This window comes from Schistocerca cancellata, chromosome 5 (assembly GCF_023864275.1).
Source record: "Schistocerca cancellata isolate TAMUIC-IGC-003103 chromosome 5, iqSchCanc2.1, whole genome shotgun sequence".
Taxonomy (NCBI): domain Eukaryota; kingdom Metazoa; phylum Arthropoda; class Insecta; order Orthoptera; family Acrididae; genus Schistocerca; species Schistocerca cancellata.
In genome coordinates this window covers 62,705,214-62,720,658 of record NC_064630.1, presented here as the reverse complement: position 1 = coordinate 62,720,658, position 15,445 = coordinate 62,705,214, and the positions used below count along the sequence as shown (strand labels likewise).

The window sequence follows — 15,445 nt, the reverse complement described above, 5'->3', positions numbered from 1 at the left end:
TGCGTTTTTTTTTTAAATAGGAACCCCCATTTTTTATTACATATTCATGTAGTAAGTAAAGAAATGTGAATGTTTCAGTTGGATCACTTTTTTTGCTTTGTGATAGATGGCGCTGTAATAGTCAGAAACATATGGCTCACAATTTTAGATGAACAGCTGGTAACAGGTAGATTTTTTAAATTAAAATACAGAACGTAGGTATGTTTGAACATTTTATTTCGGTTGTTCCAATGTGATACATGTACCTTTCTGAATTTATCATTTCTGAGAACGCATGCTGTTACAGCATGATTACCTGTAAATACCACACTAATGCAATAAATGCTCAAAATGATGTCTGTCAACCTCAGTGCATTTGGCAATACGTGCAACAACATTCCTCTCAACAGCGAATAGTTCACCTTCTGTAATGTTCGCACTTGCATTGACAGTGTGCTGATGCATGTTGTTGGGCTTTGTCAGTGGATCACGATAGCAAATATCCTTCAACTTCCCCCACAGAAAGAAATCCGGGGATGTCAGACCTGGTGAACATGCAGGCCATAGTATGGTGCTTCGACGACCAATCCACCTGTCATGAAATATGCTATTCAATACCACTTCAACCGCATGGGAGCTATGTGCCAAACATCCATCATGTTGGAAGCACATCGCCATTCTTTCATGCAGTGAAACATCTTGTAGTAACATTGGTAGAACATTATGTGGGAAATCGGCATATATTGCACCGTTTAGATTGCCATCAATAAAATGGGGGCCAATTATCCTTCCCCTCATAACCGCCAAGGTCACTGATATTCCACTTGTCGCAGCCATCGTGGATTTTCGGTTGCCCAATAGTGCATACTATGCCGGTTTACGTTACCGCTGTTGGTGAATGACGCTTCGTCGCTAAATAGAATGTGTGCAAAAAATCTGTCTTCATCCTGTAATTTCTGGGCAGAACTGTACACGACACTCAAAGTCGTCACCATGCAATTCCTGGTGCATAGAAATATGGTACGGGTGCAATCGATGTTGATGTAGTATTCTCAACACCAACGTTTTTGAGATTCCCGATTCTCACACAATTTGCCTGCTACTGATGTTCGGATTAGCCACAACAGCAGCTAAAACACTTACCTGGGCATCATCATGTGTTGCAGGTCATGGTTGACATTTCACATGTGGCTAAACACTTCCTGTATCCTTAAATAACGTAACTATCTCGCAAATGGTACATACACTTGGATGATGTCATCCAGGATACCAAGCAGCATACATAGCACACACCCGTTGGGCATTTTGATCACAATAGCCATACATTAACTCGATATCGACCTTTTCCGCAATTGGTAAACGGTCCATTTTAACATGGGTAATGTATCACGAAGCAAATACCATCCGCAGTGGCAGAATGTTACATGATACCACGCACTTATAAGTTTGGGACTATTACAGCGCCATCTATCACAAAGTGAAAAAAGTGGTCCAACTAAAACATTCATATTTCTTTATGTACTACACGAATATGTAATAAAAAATGGGGGTTCATATTTTTAAAAATGCAGTTGATATCCGTTTGACCTATGGCAGCGCCATCTAGCGGGCCAACCATAGCGCCATCTGGTTTCCCCCCTTCAAGCTCTACAAGGTTCGTTCTATGTAGTTTTCTCATTTGATGCTTATTTCATGAGATACTTGTCCCAGTCACTATCAATGGACCACCCTGTATATGTGATAATGGATAACTCACAGGCATTGAATCTAACTAATGAAACAAGAAAGTTTAAAAATACAACCTATGAAGTGGGCTAAAGGGAATACAGACATTTAGAAAAGGTGATTGACAAGAAGTGCAAAATTGCAACCCAGGAGTGTTGGGATGAGAAATGTAAGGTTTCAGACACATGTATGACTAAGGGAAAGATAATGTAGCCTGTAGGAAAATTGGAAAGACCCTTGTAGCACCAAGGAGCACTTGTATGAATATCAAGGGCTCAGATGGCATGACTGCTGAGCAAAGAAGGGAAGGCTGAAATGTAGAGAGAATATATAAGTCCCACTCATGTAGAAATCTTTAGTGCTTTGTGTACCCAAGGTACATGCCGAGAAGAATTTCAATGACCTTGAGATTTCCATATTCATGTCAGTTTTATTTCTTGTACTGTGAAAGTGTGAGAAGCATTTTAAAAGTCTTCACATATCTCCTTCAGATTAACTTTGTAAGCAAAGGGATAAAAAGGAAATTTTTTTCCCATTGTGCAGAAAAAGAAGTGCTGTGTGACTAATTTCACTGGAATCTATCAAGAAGTGCCACTCTTTTCCACAGAGAGTCTCGATAATGGATTCAATATTGTTTCTTGGAAGCAGATTTCTGAACTGAGGACGATGTTTGACCATCCCTTTGTACACATTTTGATTATTTTTCAACAATTAAATATGTAGAATATTTAAGTTAAGCCACAGAAGAATAACTAATAAACAATGTACCATATTAAATTATTTTGATAGATAGCGGGTAGCACTTGTAAAGGGAACCCAATTAATAATGTTGGTGAGTATTAGGTGATGAATGTAGGGGCTATGACTTAAGGATATAGACAGTGTTACATATGGATATTTGGGCAGCATGCATGGATGGCTCAAGCGGTTGAGGTGACAATAAACTACCAACTACAGCTGATGTCAAAGAACTCACTCTCAGTAAATAAATTTCGAATGCTGTGTTTTGTTCAACAGAACTATGCTATGTTTTGTTCATGGAGATGATATCATTTAGCCTTTTGTGTTTAACACTCATAATTCGGAGGGGGGGGGGGGGGGGGGGGGAGAAAAATCCTCATGCCACCTGAGAACAAGTGCATTATAAAAGTTCTCAATAACTTTGTGTGTGGACTGGTGTCGTACACAATTGTTTGATCAACCTTAACAAGATTCCCCTTGAGCTTAAAGGCTGTATCTATACAATAAACATTCAAAAAGTGCTGTCAGAATTGCTGGAGCTGGTGCCCCTTGCAATCCATCAACACAGTATTAGTCCACTGCAGTGTCTCCTGTGGCTGCTAGTAAGCCAGTTCACTCAACTATTGGGAAATGGCTGGATACCTCACATAATATCATCTGTTCTTGTTGTGACTGCTTTTTGAGACATTATTTTATCTACATAAGTAAAGTAAAGGTAAAGTCCGTGGCACAAGCCTGTGACTGGGCTATTGGGTGGCTGTACGCATAGTACGGCCTTTCTTCGCCACAGCACTAGAAGGGGGATGGTGGTGGTCCAATTGTCCTAGTCTCCTTTTACCCTTGCCAGAGAGCCCCTGTACTCATCTGATAGCAGGCCAAATGGACCTGGGGCTGTCATGGAGGGACTGGAATGAGGAAAAGTTCCCACTCCTACCAGGGATTGTACCTGAGGCCTCCAGGGCTGGAGTCTAGTTCTCTGCCTAGTGGACCATCACAGTCACTTGATATATTTGCATGAAATGGTCAGGAATCTTTGTATGGTTAGTTAAGCTTATACACCCTTATGTATGTAGCAAAATTGTTACTTTTTGCTTATTTAAGAAAGTCTGGCAATTTCAGCTTTCGTTAATGGCTAGGACTCATTATATTTGTCATATTGGCTGAATATTCTGCTACTGTGTGATGTGACCTTCACCAATACATAATTATGATCACTTTATAATTAATAATTCCATTGCAATTTTGGAGAAACTAATGGCCCATTTTGGTAACTTTTATGACCTATTATACCAACCAAACTTTCAGGTATTTCTTCTGTCAGGGATGGGGTTCAAACCACCGTACAAATAATAACTAAAATTAGTAGTCAGGCTCATTGTACAAACTATTTTAAAAACTGGGTATCCTTACTGTGTTAAGAGAGTATATCTATCAATCTCTTATGTGTATCAGGGAAAACGATAGTAAGTATTTTATTAATAGTTCTATACATAATCATGGAACAAAAGCTAGTTTGAACTTATATTTTCCAAGGACAAAACAAACAAAAACTCAGAAAACAGTGATTAAAACAAAAACAAAACTGGTAAAATTGTATATTAAATTTTCCAAGGCGATGAAAAAAGAATACTAAAATGCAACTAATACAAACTTCATAAGTAACTGAATTACACAATTAAAGATCACACAGAGGACTCAAAGTAGTGGTTAATATTTAAAGTGGACAGCTACAGCACCCTTTTGCAATACATGATCACAATGTAATGCTTCTACTAGAAAATCATGTGCCAAGATATATAGTGCATGGCAGTAATATCTTGCCATTCTCCTAAGCTCATCATCTCATTAATCATGGGGAGATGGTGACTCAGTTTTCCAGATAGACTGAGGGGAGGACATTACAGCTGTACTAGGGCTCAGTAACAATAACAACTAATTAATTGCCAGTCAACATCAGTTTGTCACTACCTAAATAGCAGAGTGCAAGTTAGATTTGAATATGGCCCATCTGATCAAAAGGTGTTTCTTCTTGCACTGTTGCTCTGACCCCTTATAGAAGCATGGATCATTCATGAGGCACCTTAATTTAGGGATGACAAAACAGTGAAATAATTAAACAAAGTAATATATGGGTTGTGATTATTAAAGGAGGGAAAGCATTAATAATAACATTCCGTAGAGTAATAATGTGGTCTACAACGAAAGCATTAAAGTTTGATTATTTGTTTATTCGAATCTCTCACAAATTTATTGTGATTGGCAGCCACACATAGGTTGTTACTAAACTTACGAAACTAGAAACCAAAATGATTAATTCTGCAGTGCAAGCAGAGCATTCATAGACGGTAACAAATGGCACAGAACACTGCATCAAGTCACTTTTTTTTTTTTTTTTCAATTTAATCATGTCAGAAGCATCGTAAGTAAAATCAGAATAATTAACACATACATATCAAGAATATAACATATACAAAAAGAGTATAAAAGTATACAAATATATAAGCAGGGTCAAGTAGTTTTTTGGGCAGAAGTAAAGCTGTGAGCACCGGGCGTGAGTCGTGCTTCGGTAGCTCAGATGGCAGAGCACTTGCCCGCGAAAGGCAAAGGTCCCGAGTTCGAGCCTCCCCCGGGCACACAGTTTTAATCTGCCAGGAAGTTTCAAGTAGTTTTTTATTTTATGAAGTCTTGGACCAGAACCTGGCCACGTCCAACGCTTCCAGGGTGGCAGTCATCAAATCCTTCATGGTGCAGGTGCTTGGGCACAGCACACACTGCGTGACGTGGGTGGTGGTTTGAGTGTGTCCACAGTCACACAGCACCGGTTCATTTGAGAGGCCCCATTTGTGCATATTCTCTTTGGATCGTGTGACACCAGAGCGCAGCCTATTAAGAGATTTCCATGTCGTCCATCCTTCCATAGCCGGGAGGGAGTTCTTCGTTTGGGACTAACCATTCCCCAAGGTGCGAGTTTTCTTCTCGCCACATTACCAGCCTCACTTGCTGTGGTGTCCTGACGATGTTTTCTGTTGTGTGCAGGAAGCTTTTTCTAGATTTTAGTCAATGGCAGGCTGGCTGGTGTTTGTACAGCGGGTGGCCTGGTGAGGTCAACGCCTTTGTCTTTTCCTTCCTGGCCGCTACTTTCCTTCTAATATCTGGTGGGGCCACGCCTGCCAGGCAGTACTGTTTATCAGTGGGGGTTAGTCTCAGACAGCCTGTGATGATGTGGCAGGATTCATTAAGCGGCATGTCCTCTTGCTTGGCGTGGCTAGAATTGTACCACACTGGGCATGCGTACTCCGCTGTTGAATAGCACAAAACAAGAGCTGTGGTTCTCACTATTCCAGGCTGTGCCCCCCATGTAGTGCCCATTACTTTGCGCACAATGTTGTTTCTCGCGGCTACTTTGTGTTTAGTGTTCATGCAGTGCTTTTTATAGGTGAGTGCTCTATCCAAGGTGAGGCCTAAGTATTTTGGTGTTTCGCAATGTTCCAGGGGTACTCCTTCCCAGTTAAGTTGTAGTCTTCTTGCAGATTGTCTGTTCTTTAGGTGGAAGATGCAGGTTTGGGTTTTCCCTGGGTTGGGTTTGAGATGGTTCCCCTTATAGTAGGTGGCAAGCTGTTCGAGGGCTTCTGACAGATTCTGTTCAACAGTTTCAAAGTTGTCTGCTTGAGTGGTAATGGCGCAGTCGTCTGCATATATGAAGCTTTCAGTGCCTTGGGGGAGGGGCTGGTCATTAGTATATAAATCAAAAAGTGTTGGGGCCAGTACACTTCCTTGGGGGAGGCCATTTTTCTGTATCCTCCACCGGCTTCTCTGTCCCTGAAAATCCACAAAGAATCTTCGATTCTGGAGTAGGTTTCCAATCAGTAAGGTTAATGTGTAGTCCCTACTCATTGTGTATATTTTCCCCAGGAGCAGTCAGTGGTTGACTGTGTCGTAGGCTGCTGATAGGTCTAGGAAGACAGCCCCGGTGATCTTCCTGTTCTCAAACCCATCCTCTATGTGTCACTGAAAGTGCAACAAAACCTTAAAGTGCAGCTGGTATGTACAAGTCTTTATACAGTAACAAATTCACTGTGGTTGAAATATTCAATCACTTTTAGTCCAGCTATGAGTCAATGTCCGTAAGCATACAGAGTTTCAAAATATTTCCAGATCCTGAACTAGTGCACATAGAAATATTTCTAAGCTCCAAATAATACTTAAGCCTAAGTGGCTCTGGCCACTGAGATGTGACATATCAATTTCGATAAAAGGGATACATCACATCTGTCGAGTTTTTATAATGATGAAAGATGCTCTTGAAATTTGAAGAAAGTTTATTTCATTATTAGCTAAGTTTTGGATGTCACACTTTGTTCATGGTTTGTGATATGTGCAGATTTGATGAAAGATGAGGGCGCATCACATATACAAGGAGGGACAGTAAGTTAGCATTACAGAAGTACAGATCGTGCAGACTAGGTCATCCAGCACCTTCGTGCTTTTCTCTCTTTGCACCCTTCTTTCTTGCAATGATACAACACCCAAAACCTAGCACAGTAGCCATTCCCTTGTTGGATAAGGGGGGTCAACAAGTACATTGCACAGTTATAGCCACCTGACCACTCAGAGATCGCACCATTGATACCTGAGCTGGAAACTCCCATTGCAAGCAAGGAGCATGTGCCCATCATGGCTGTGGCATGGGGACTTAGTACAGCAGTTTACTGGCCAGGTGACCATTGCTGTGGCTAGGTGACACCCAAGGAGACAGCTCCCATTTGGAGTGGGAATTCCTTTTTGAATACAAAACCTTTGCTCTTCATAAAGTATATTGAGGACAGGTTTGGGAAACTAGTAGTGATTTCAAAAATGAAAAGTGGCTCCATTCTGCTTAAAGCAGCCTCCCCAACTCAGTTATGGGCACTGCTCTCCTGTGACAAACTGGGTAATATTCCTGTAACTATGATCTGCCCTAAAACTCTGACATGCTACGGGGCATCATTTTTCACTGAGATCTCCTTTTACAGACTGATGACGAGTTGCATGCTAATTTGAAGTGACGAGATGTGCATTTTGCCTGTCGTGTCTGGCAAGGACGTCTTGGCCTTTGAAGGTGACTCGTTGCCTGAGAAGGTCAGAGTGGTTGTGTACAGGTGTGACGTCAAGTCACATAGTCCTCCTCCTGTGCAGTGCTACAGATGTATGCAATTTGGACACATGTCTTTGCATTGCAGTGCCAGCCCAGTCTATAGGGATTTCGGCCATCAGTTGTTCATGAATGCTCCCTGTGCCCCCTCACCCTCCACCTGAGTCAACTGTGGGGAGCAGTATTCACCCTGTTCACCAGACTGCTCTGTTTTCAAATGAAAAAAAAAAAAAAATCCAGGAATCCCAGGCCCTTGACCACCTCATATATCAAGGGGCCAAGAAGAAATATGATTGCCTGCATCCTATGGATATGACAATGACGTACACTATTGCTATGATGATATCGTTTAGTTTAATGACTGCCATCACCCCCCATATCTTCTGTGTTTGGCCCTCAGGGCTGCCTGACTACACCCATTCCCCTAGTGGTGGGGGTCCTCCTCCCACTGCCTTCAGGACACCCTCTTTGTGTGTGTTGACACCCTCTCCAGCCTATCCACCAGGCACGTTATTTCCTACCTCCAGCTGTAGAAGCAACACCCTCCTCCAGCACCACTTACCAGAAAGGTTTCCCTCAAGACACTCTCTTCTCAGGACCTTGCTGATCTGCAACTGGACTCCAGTTAATGGTTGAAGCAGACACAGATTGCAGGTCGCAGAACTTCGAGTTCCTCTTCTGTCCCAGAAATTACAGAAATCTAAATCATCTGAGGATAAGAAGTAGTCCTTGAAAAAGAGAAAGATTCTGATGGCCCCATGTTGACAGACGCAGTGTGTTCTGCCTCTGTATCTGAGGCAGAGTTCCTGGTTACTCCTATGGCTCAAGACCTCCCCACTTAGCTTCATTTGGAACAAATGGGTACTAGTAAAGTATCTACACAACCAGTAGCAGTAGGTGTCACTGAGGCATTTGGTCCGATCATGCCCCCCACAGGATACTGATAGTGTGATCCTCCAGTGAAACTGTAGCAGTTTCATCCACCACCTGGCTGAGCTATGACATCTTTTGTGCACTTCCCTTGTTTCCTTTATCACCAGGAAACTTGTCTCCTAGCAATGTGGACCCCTACCCTCCACAGCTGTCAGGGCCATTTTAACAACTACATGTACTATGAAAGGGCATTGGCTGGTGTTTGCTTGTATGTTCTGGACTGTCTACAGCAAACACATGCCACTCAACACAACTTTCTAGGCTGTGGGTGTTCATGTGAAGATATCTCTGGAATTAACCATCTGCAATGTGTATCTCCCTCCAGATGATGAAGTGTCCCACAACATGTTGTCTGCACTGTTTTCTCAGCTCCCTTAACCCTTTGTAATACTGGGTGACTTCAATGCCTGAAACACTTTGTGGGGTGGAACTATGACCACTGGCCGCACTAAAGCTTTTGAAAACTTGCTTGCAGAGCTTGATCTTTTCCTTTTGAACTCTGGTGTTACCACACTTTCAGTTTGGCATAATACTAATACTACTAATAATAGTAATAATAATAATAATAATAATAATATAGATTTTATTGTCTTTAAGCCATTACAGCAACTGACAATGTCAAATGAAGATACAATTTACAATACAGCGTGATGAAGTATTGAATACTGAAATATTTTAGCTTATATTACAATAAATGTACAGTGGGTCATCTACTGGATTACTGCATTTTACAGTTGAAGGATTCATTGATGTCATAGAATGGGTGGGCAATTAACCATTCGTGCAGTTCTTTGAATGTATGTTCAGCAAGATTCTGTATAGCATGTGACAGCTTATTAAATAGTCTGTGCCCTCTGACTTCATGGCTATTTATTGATTTTGATAATCTGTGGTAAAGCTTGTATATGTGTTTGCTTATTGTATTGTAACAATGTAAATTTTCTCTGTGTTTCACATCTTGTAGGTTCTTCTTCATATATATTAAGACATTGTATATATATAGAGGTTTATTCCTGTCATAATTTTTTGTTCAGTAAATAAGGGTTTGCAATGAGTCTTATGTGATGAATTTGTAATTATCCTAATGGCTTTCTTCTGCAATAATAGGATGTCATGTATATGGCTACAATTATCCCACAAGATGATGCCATAGGACATTATACTTGGAAAAATGCTAAATAAGATGATCTTATGTATGCTTCAGGTACACAATTTCTGAATTGTCTTAATAAATAAATTACTATAGATAGCTTACTTCTAATATAGTTTACATGTTGGCCCCAAGATAACTTTTCATCTAAATAAACTCCCAGGAATTTAACAGAACTAGGGTCATAAGATAGTGGCTTGTCTCTTAGAGTGAAGATTATCTGCTGAGTTTTATTTTCATTTAGCAAGAAACCATTTGCTCTGAACCAATATATTGAGTACGTGAGTGTATTTTCAGCACAGGTTTTAAGATCTTTCAGATTGTTACTGCTATGTAGAAAATTCGTATCGTCTGCATACAATACAGTGGTGTATCTAATAAATGAGGGGAGGTATGTTTGACATTTCCCTAACAACTCAAACTACCTGTTTACGGTTATTGAGATAAGCTTTTAATAGTCTGAGACTGTTTCCTTTGATGCCGTAGAATTCTAGTTTCTCTAGTAGCGGTGTGTGCTCAAAACAGTCGAAGGCCTTGCTTAGGTCACAGAATGAGACGTGAGCAAAGCCTTTGTCCTCAAAAACTTTGGGGATGTAACTGACTATCGTGTCGATTGCATCAATGGTCGACAGATTCTTCCTAAACCCATATTGTGTAACATTAATTATTCCTAGGTTCTCAGAGTGAGATGATAATTGTTGGTACATGATGCATTCTATTACCTTGGAGAATGTGGTTACTATTGAAACATGCCTGTAACTAGATGGAGAATCTTTATCTCCCTTTTTGTATACTGGGATGATCCTAGACAGTTTTAATTCATCAGGAAAATATCCCTCAAGTAAGCACTTGTTTATGCAATGGGTTAAAGGGTACAGAATGCAGTCACACATTTTTTAGCACATTGCATGATATGTCATATAATCTAAGCTATCAGATGATTTCAGTTGTTTTATGACCCCTTGTACAAATCTAGGCAATACTTCGGATAAGGTTAGCGTGCTTGTGTTTAGTGATTGTCTACCCCAATTTTGAGAGAGTAACCCTGATGGACTAATGTCTGGTTTGATAACTGTATCTCCTATTTCTTCCACTGAATTAATAAAAAATCATTGAGTGTTTGAGGTGGGATATTAATTTTGTCTTTTTTAATATCTGTGGCAGCACTTTTAGTTATTTTCCAAGCAGTTTTGCATTTATTGGTGGAATTATGTATGCTGTTGGCATTGCAGGTTTCTTTGGCTTGCAGGATGGCTTTTTTGTATTCATTCCTGCATTCCACATAGGCTGATTTGGCATAGTCAGACTTCATACTATTGTATATGTTGTACAGTAACAAAAGTTTTTTTAGATCTGTCAGCTGTTTAGTGTACCACATATTTTGTCTGATTTGAGATCTGAATTTGTGGCTGCTGTCCATTATTTTTATTTTCTTTATGGGAATACTATGGTTAAATAGGGTCAAGAATGCATTAAAAAATCTATAAAATATTTTTTGGCTGTCAGTTCATTACTTGATGTGTAATGTCCATCGACACTATAATGGCCAGCAAGGGAATTACGAAATGTATTAATCTTATCCTGTTACAGATCTGGTAATCATAACTGTTGGGACAGGTCTGTTTGTATTGCTCCTATTGAGGGGAATTTTACTTGTATAATTTAGAGATACAGAATCATGGTCTGAGAATGGGAACACTTCAACTTCACATGTGTTCTCAGTGGTCTTGAAGTTTACACAGATGTTATCTAAACATGCTTTGTTTCTTGTGGGCCTGTTATTGACATGATGTATATTGTATTGTCTTAGTAAGTTTTCCAGTTCTGCAACACTACACTTACATTTAGTAACATCAAAATCAGCATTCAAATCAGCACCTATTGCAAGATCATAGTGTAGCCATTTAATATTACTCAATTCACTCAGTAGCATGTCCATTTTTCTGAAAATATGTTAATGCTTCCCTTTGGTGATCTGTACATGAATACTACTAGTAGCTTATGACTATTAATGATTATACCCGTAACTTCAAAGTGCTGTTCATCACACAAGGAATTAGGGCAAGTTTGGTTATTGTGAAATTGAGTGACTGGTTGGTATAAATTGCCACACCACCTCTAATGTGCTATTTCCTACAGTAGCTATTTACTATACTAAAGTTGTTAAATTTGGTAACTGCAAGTTCATTCTCATTAGCCCAGTGTTCACTCAGACAAAAAATATCAAACTTGTTATCAAGACCAAACTCATTTATGATGATTTCTTTATCTGTCAGTCCTTGAACCTTAAGGTAACATATTTTAAGATCTACACTCTTATTGCTTACACACTGAACACTATGGTGATTGGTTTTCATACCTTTTACAAGGCTTATCTTTTGGATTTACTAAAAAATTGTTCACTTGGAGTGGTAGCACATCTACTGATGTATGCCTACTCTTCCCTCCGTGTGAGGCTGCTATTACAGGAATTGATGGAACTGCTGTTATGGTGTGTGGAGGCACTGTTGTGGCATCTGGTGACTGTGGAGATGTGGTTGTTGCTTCTTATTCTGCTGCTGTTGAGTCTTGCTGATGCAGTGTGGTAGGTACTGCTGCTGCTGTACGCACTGTTGTGGCAACTGGTGACCGTGGAGATGTGGATGTTGCTTCATCTTCTGCTGCTGTTGAATCCTGTAGATGAAGTGTGGTAGGTACTGCTGCTGCAGCATTTGTTATGTGTGTAGGTACAACTGCTGCTTCCACCTCTACTGCTGCTTTAGAAGTAACCATTTCTTCAGGCTCTGGTCCTATTCAGCCACTGACCTTTCTGTTTGCAGCCCAGGTCTTTTCCCGTCCATCCATTGGTGAGTTATGATGATGTGAGTGACAGTTATCACTTACCAATCCTTTTTACTCTCCCTTGGTGTCACTCGCCTGTGTTTCCACCCAGATGGACTCTCTCCAAAGCTCATTGGGATGCTTTCACCACTGCCATCACCCTAGGCACCCCGCCAAATGGAGGTATTGATGCAGTTGTCCAGAGCACATTGCAGCCATTCTGTCAGCATGTGGCACAGTGATCTCCTCTTCCTTCGGATCCCTCCATTGGAACACAGTATCTTGGTGGACCCCCCAAATTGCCATGGCCATTAAAGATCGCAGGTGGGCTCTCCAACACCATAAGCGACATCTGTCAATGAAGCAGCTCATTGCCCTTAAACAGCTCCTTGCCCACGTCCACCATCTCATAAAATGACAGAAACAAGAATGCTGGGAGCAGTGTGTTGCTACCATTGAACCATATATACCTCTTTCACAGGTTTCTACGGACACCAGTACCCCACTGGTGTACCTGGTATCACTGTGACTGGTGATGTCTACCCTGAGGCAGACACTGTTGATGAACATTTTCGTTTCATTATGGTCAAGCCTCTGGGTCTGAGGATTATCAGCCTGCATTTTGTGTCCTCAAACACTACTGTTTGATTTGCTTTAACATTTACTACACATCACCTGGAACATTATAATGCTCCCTTCAGTAAGTGGGAATTCTGTGGTGCCCTAGCCATTTGTGCTAACATAGCTCCAGGGCCAGAACACATCCACAGCCAAATACTCAAACACTTATGAGTGGATTACCAACATCACATCCTTGCCATTTTCAATAGTATCTGGAGTGATAGTAAGTTCCTGTCTCAGTGGCAAGAAAGCACAATCGTCCAAGTTCTGAAACCAGGTAAATTCTCCCTCGAGATGGACAGCTATTGTCCAGTTAATCTGACTCATGTTCTCTGTAAGTTGCTTGAATGTATGATCAACAACAGCTTTATGGTACCTTGAGACTTGGAATCTTTTGGCTCCATCCCGGCACAGATTCTACCAAGGCTACTCTCCTGCTGAAAATTTGGTCTGCTTGGAGTCTGCTATTTAGTCAGCATTTGCCTGGCTTCAACATCTTACTGCTGTCGTCTTTGACTTGCATAGAGCTTACAACACTGCATGGCATCACCATATTCTTGCTATTCTTCATGAGTGGGGTCTCGGGGGCTAACTTCTGATTTTTTTTTTATCCAAAACTTTTTGCCTCACTATTCTTTCCAGGTTCAAGTTGTTGCTTTTCACAGTACTCATATACAAGAAAATGGGGTCCCAAGGGTTCTGTATTCAGTGTGTCCCTGTTTCTAGTGGCTATTTAGGGTCTAGCTGCAGCTGTGGGATCTACAGTGTCACCCTCCCTGCATGCTAATGACTTTTTTATCTGTTATTGCTCCTCAAGTGTGGGTATTGCTAAACACTTTGCAACACAAAAGCTGCAGTCCTGGGCTCCCACCCGTGGCTTCCAAGACATGTGTCACACACTTATTTCACCATGGTAGTGTCCCTCCCCAACCAGAAGTCTAACGCAAGGACCAAATGCTCATTGTGGTGGAGTCTTATCATTTTTTGGTATTGGTCTTCAGTACTCAGTTGACAAGGCTTCCCCATCTTTGCCAACTTAAGCAAACATGCTGGTCACACCTTAATGCTCTTGACTGTCTCAGTAACACTGGCTTGGGTGCAGACCACTCTACACTTTTGTGGCTCTACAAAGCTATGATCCTGTCATGTCTTGATTATGGAAGCCTGATGTATGGCTCAGCATCACCTTCCGCATTGCAGATGCTGGACTCAGTATACCATTCTAGTGTCTGACTTGCGGCAGGTCCTTTCGGAGCAGCTCTAAGAACAGTCTACTCACAGAGGATGTCATCCCTCCCCTACAGATCAGGCACCAACAGCTGCTACTCAACTACGCAATACACATTTGTTGTACCCCTGAATGTTCAAACTACTGTGTCCTTTTTCCTGGTAGAGATATGTACCTCCCACAACTTAGGCTGAGGTCTGAAGTCATGATCACAGTTCACATACAGAGTCTCTGCTCTGAACTCCGTCTTTCTCCCTGTTGCCCCTTATCAAAGAGAAATTGTGTGTGCCCCCATGGTGTGTACTCCACCCTCGGATCTGCCTCTACCTCTCCTGTGGACCAAAAGACTTAATAGCCCCTATGGCTTCTTTGCCACTTGTTCCTGGACATCCTTCACACATTTTCAGGTTCAGAGGTAGTATACACTGATGGCTCTATGGTTGACTGATGAATTGGTTTTGCCTACATACCTGCAAGATGCAGTAAACTACTCTCCATGCCAAACAGATGCAGTGTATTCACTGCAGAATTGGTGGTCATTGCTCGAGCACTCAGCCATCTTCATTCTTGCACTGTTGAGTCATTCTTAATTGAGAGTGGCTCGTTGAATAGTCTTCAGGCTTCAACCAGTGCTACCCTCAGCACTCATTGGTTGTGACTACCCATGATCTCATAATGACCTTCATGACCCTGGATGGTCAGTCATCTTTGTATGGACCCCTGGTCATGTTGGGATCCCAGGGAATAAACATGCTGACTGGTTGGCCAAACTGGCTACCAAGATGCTGACTTTGGAGAGAGGGGTATCGGAACCGGATCTTCAGTTGACTCTATTCCTACTATCGTTGGAGGCTTGGACTGCAAATTGTTGTGCCCCGTTTCCTCCAAATAAGCTGTGAACCATAAAAGAGAGTAGGACTATGTGGCACAGGAAATCTACTGTCCTCCATCAGCTTCCCAGTGGCCATACTTGGCTGACCCACAGCCATATCCTCCAATGTGAGGATCCACCCCACTGTCGGTGTGGTGCCCATCTCATGGTGACCCACATTCTACTGGACTACCCTGATTTGGCTACCTTACACTGAGACCTCAAATTTGCCGACATGCTACCTTT

General features: G+C 41.5%; 1 protein-coding gene across 1 annotated transcript in view; it reads left to right on the top strand.

Annotated features, from left to right (window-relative positions):
- LOC126187651 (cancer-related nucleoside-triphosphatase homolog) overlaps nt 1–15,445 on the top strand; it is a 72,547-nt gene that overhangs the window by 41,516 nt on the left and 15,586 nt on the right. The gene's annotated exons all lie outside the window — the stretch shown is intronic.